Source organism: Octopus bimaculoides, chromosome 8 (genome assembly GCF_001194135.2).
Source record: "Octopus bimaculoides isolate UCB-OBI-ISO-001 chromosome 8, ASM119413v2, whole genome shotgun sequence".
Taxonomy (NCBI): Eukaryota; Metazoa; Mollusca; class Cephalopoda; order Octopoda; family Octopodidae; genus Octopus; species Octopus bimaculoides.
In genome coordinates, this window is record NC_068988.1 from 51318646 (window position 1) to 51323821 (window position 5176).

The window sequence follows — 5176 nt, forward strand, 5'->3', positions numbered from 1 at the left end:
ATATTGGGTCATCCCATAAATAATGCGCGTTTTTTTTATGCGTCTTTTAATTTTTCAAAATTAAGATAAGCAAAGTTCTTTTTTTAAATTTAACATATACTCTCCTTCATTCTCTACATCGCTCTTACATCTATCTGGTAGACTTACCAGGCCCCTTTTCCAAACTTCATTTGTCTATGAAGAAAAATACTTCTCCAGTACTGTTCTGACTTCGTCTACTGAATTCATATTTTTTCCGTCCAAATGATTTTGAAGACTGCGGAATAAATGATAATCAGATAATCAGATGAAGGAATGTCCGGCGAATATGGTGGGTGGGGCATCGTTTCCCCTTCAAACTGCTCCAGCCTTTGGAATGTCATCCTCGCTGTATGTGACCGAGCATTATACTGGAAGAACATCTTTCGTCTTAAAACCAAAGATGGTCGTTTTTCTTCAAACGCTGGCTCATGCTGCTCGCAGTAGATCTTTGTTATCGTTTGGTTTTGGTTTAAAAGTTCAAAGTGGACGAAACCTTTCATATCCCACCAAACAGATACCAACCTTCTTTAGCCTGGGGTGCCGGTGTTTCTCTTTTACCTACCCCCTGTCTTCGGCACTTGACATTTTTATAGAAAACCCATTTCTCGTCACCAGTCACTATTCGGTCCAAAAAGGGTTCATTCGTGAAACGTAACAGCAAAGAAAAACACACAATCACTCTCTGTGCGCGATTAGACTCGGAAAGTTTGTGAGGAACCCATTGACCCAATTTGCTGACTTTTCCGATGGCACGCATGTGTCGATGAATGGTTGAATGACCTAATCCAAGCTTCTCTGCTAGTTCCTCAACAGTTACCAAGGGATTTTGTTCCTACAGATTGTCCAGGACGAGGCTTGGCGTCTTGGCTCTAGTTTCTGGCTCGGAATTTCTGGTACCATCATTGACACTAGCTTACCCTTATCGTCTGATCCCCATATATACTGCATCAACATTTCTTGCCCTTTCCGTTGCGTTGTTGCCTTTATTGAACTCATAATGCAAAATATGCCGAATATGCTCCTTTGTCACTTCCATTGTAGCTTTGATAAAATAACTGTTAAAATCGAACTGTACTCTTCAAACTTTCCACATAAGGGGAACAGAGTAAAATTACTACCTGCTTTTATAGCAAGTTGATGCAGGTAGTTTATCCCGTCCTCCTCTGACTTTTAGTTCATGCATTTGAAAAAACCGCATTATTTATGGGATGACCCAATATAAATATTCTTTTATTCTTTTATTTGTTGCAGTCATTTGACTGCGGCCATGCTGGAGCACAGCCTTTAGTCGAACAAATCGACCCCAAAACTTATTCTTTGTAAGCCTAGTACTTATTCTGTCGGTTTCTTTTCCTGAGCCGCAAATTTACGTGGACGCAAACACACCAACATCGGTTGGCTATTCACAATATCAGTGTATGTATCCTGTTGTGTCTGGGGAGAGTCATTTTCTTTTTGTGCCTTATAATTTAACATACTCACCGGTAAAATTTCCGCATATTTCTTTCTTTTATTTTTCTAAACTTTTCGTTGCGGCTTGCAACCTTTCCAATAGTCAAAACTATTAAACAGGTTGCAAGACGCAACGAAACTTTTAGGAAAATAAAAATAAGAAATAAGTGGAAATTTTACGGGTGAGTGTGTTAAATTATAAGGCACAAAAAGAAAATGACTCTCCCCAGACACAATAGAATATGCTTCAACACACGAACTGACAAAAAGAATCTTGCAACCCAAATCCATAAACGAAGTGCATGTATCATTCTCTGTTTTCTATATATCAGAGGCGACGAATTTTGTCTAGGCACTTAGCTACGAGTACATATCATTGACAAGGCCCAATAAAATCGAAATGCATCTGGCGTTCTTGGTTGTAGGTGACGGGATTATTTTTGTCTCTCACCGGTATATATAGTATTTTTAATGCAGCGCATCTATAAGAGATTTCAGTATCTTTCCTATCCATCATGTATATGCTTTAAATATAATATATAGATGGCTATTTAATTTAATGCTGCTTCTACTGTGTATAGTAGATATGCGTGTGCGCGTGTGCGTGTTTTTAAAGAGCGAGAAAGAGATGGCAGGAGATAGATAGATAGATAGATAGATAGATAGATAGATAGATAGATAGATAGATCGTTTATTTCTAACAAGGGAGATATGCGGGGAGTACGGACCACACAAGATGTTCGCTTAATTCACGTATATTGCGGTAGCCGAAGGTGTGTTACTTTTAAGGAAGGAAGGCCAATTTAGCTACCGCACAGGTCAACCAAAACCCATGCAACGTTACTTAGCAACAGAAACACACTTTTGAGTCTCTTCTTAGCTCTCAGTTATAAAGCACTAAATACGATGGCTGATGGGTTATCTCCCATGTCGTCATGTCCACATAAAAAACAACACCTCTAGAAGCTGTAATTTCCCGAATGGACTAATGCAACGGTATACTTCACAACTGCTATATTTTAACATATCTTCATGGGTTTATTTTTCACGCCCTACTAGAAATGCTAACCAATTTGTCTGCAAATCCCACTCTCAAATACAGATGATGTTATAGGAATCTCTTCCCATTATTTCAAACTTGCATCAATAACCTACAAAAAATCCAATTAAAAATACTAGAAATAACACTAATTAAAGACACCAATTATTTTTTACGAGAAACACTAAAGAACATCAAATACAACCGCCTCATACAATACCGACTCTTATGTTGATAACACGATTCTGCCTTCCTTCTTAACCTTTTCCAACCATGCATCATCGACATGCAACCTACAAACAACACGTCAAACTAATATTGGCTCCGTAAACGAAGACCTCGACAACATCTAGTGGGGCCATGACAACTTTGTCTCTTTCAACATGAAAATACCTCGCGTATTACTCATATCAAGAAAACACTACCACATCAAACCTCCACTGATCATGAGCAGCACTCAGCTAGATCCCTCATAGTTGCTCCAAATAGTGAGCTTCAATATCGCAAAGGATTTCTCCAGTTGACAGTACATCCTTATCATAGTTATGGCTGCATCCCGATGGCTAGCCCTTATCTTTAGAACAAGAACATATTCCGTTCCCTTCCCAGATGATTTTGGTATTCTAAAAAGTTCAAGTGAAGCACACGATGTTGTACTGCATCCACCTCTGGGACGGTACTGCTGTTACGCACACATACATCTTGGACCCTGTCAAGAGAAGGGTCACGCGACTGACTGACATTCAATCACTAACAGACACATTACAGCTTCTGTTCCTCAAAGCTTGCTGGTCTCGTACTCCTAGCGCTCAGGCATTTCCGGCCTCCGTCTCCGTGCCCTTGTTGTACTCATCCCACCCTAGGTCCACGCACTAACCACTGAACTCTCTTCTCTTATGCCTTTCTTGCAGTTGTTGGACTACAACAGTTTAAACGGAATATTACGGGCGTAAAAATGACTGAATCTCGGAGAGCCATCGTGAGTCATGGGCACTATCCCCAACTCCAGATACAACAAAATAACCCATTACAGTCTCGTCATAAGTATATCAAATACATTCCTTACCACTAGACATCACTGTCTCGAGTCCTAGGAATCATAGAGACAGGTTATCCGGTTTCGGGTTGAGTCCCACAACACGATATCTGGAACAATGCCTTCTACGGTCCTAGACCGACCAATACCTTGTAATTGAATCTGGTACACGGAATCTACGTGGAAGCCAGTCGTGTGTGTGTGTGTGTGTGTGTGTGTGTGTGTGTGTGTGTGTGTGTGTGTACATAAATATAACAAGCGAATTATTAACCTAGAAAATCTCTATAAGAGACAAAAGCAGTAACTATGCTGAGAAGTAATGATTATCGCCACTTAAACATACCTGTTTCATAGGAAGCGATGTTACTGCTATTTCTAACCCCCAGGAGGATGCAATCTGTACCCGATTTACATTGCAAGCAGAGGGGTGAACCCCTACCATCTTCCAACCACGAGACCACCAGACCGTATGGTTTCGACCTCCTTGTGGTCATCCTCGGTGATGGATACTCGTCCACTAGAGACAGCAGTAGTTCATTCCAGTTCGCAACATATAGAGAACAAGCGACATACAATCACTGACCTTGCAACAAGCAAACTAGCTAGTAGGAAATTCTCTATAAGAAATGAAAGGAGTAACTATACTGAGAAATAATGCTTATCGCCACTTAAACATGGTTGTTCCGTAAGAATCGATGCTATTGTTATTTTTAACCCAGGAGAACGCTTTCTCCAGCTGGGTACTCGATATATATTGCAAGCAGGAGAGTGAACCCCTACCATCTTCCAGCTACGAGACCACCAGACCGTACGGTTTCGACCTCTTTGTGGTCAACATCGGTATTGGATACTTGTCCGCTAGAGATAACAGTAGTACACTCCAGCTCGCAATATATAGAGAACAGGAACGCTTCACGAATTTGCAAGTAATCCTTGCACGGCCTCATTCTAATCTTCTCTATATCGTTCCAGTTTTAGAATATGCACTGACGAAGCTAGTACGCTGTATATGTCTTTGTAACGTTTCCACAAGAGGAATCGATAGAATAAGTATCAGACTTTAAAAAGACATATACTGGAGTCGATTTGTTCGACTAAAAAACACTTCAAAGCAGGGTCCCGGTATGACCACAGTCCAGTGACTAAAGCAATACATAGATAAAGGATACAAACAATACATTACATTTCTGTCTGGGCCCTCAATCTTTCCACACCAAATTATAAATAACAGTAAAAAGCGTACGTAGAATCATCAGACCATAACCACAAGCTACCTTGACAACAAACGAAAAATAACAAAACGGAAGGCCCATCTCGCAGATTGCTCCAGCAATCGCCAACCTCCATCATGCCTGGCGCTAGAGTTATAACCAACTCTAAACAAACAGAACATTCCTACAACATATTAGACTAAACGTTATCCATCTCTAATGCAGTTCAGACAAGTACAAAAGACGCTTTCGCACGCACACGTATGCGCGCACTCATACAATATTTTCTTTTTAGAAAATATAACTCCGAACTGACCAGTGACTTGGTGACTTGTGAGTGAATTTGGTAGGCGAAAACCGTGTGGAAGCTCGCAGTATATATGTGAGTGTATGTGCGCGCGAGCGTATATATATATA

At 40.5% G+C, this 5176-nt stretch overlaps 1 non-coding gene across 1 annotated transcript; it reads right to left on the bottom strand.

The window, feature by feature from the left end:
• Positions 1-4444: 4444 nt before the first annotated feature.
• Positions 4445-4550, bottom strand: LOC128248634 (U6 spliceosomal RNA). The gene has a single exon (XR_008264810.1). It is a non-coding gene; the product is annotated as a U6 spliceosomal RNA (small nuclear RNA).
• Positions 4551-5176: the final 626 nt, after the last annotated feature.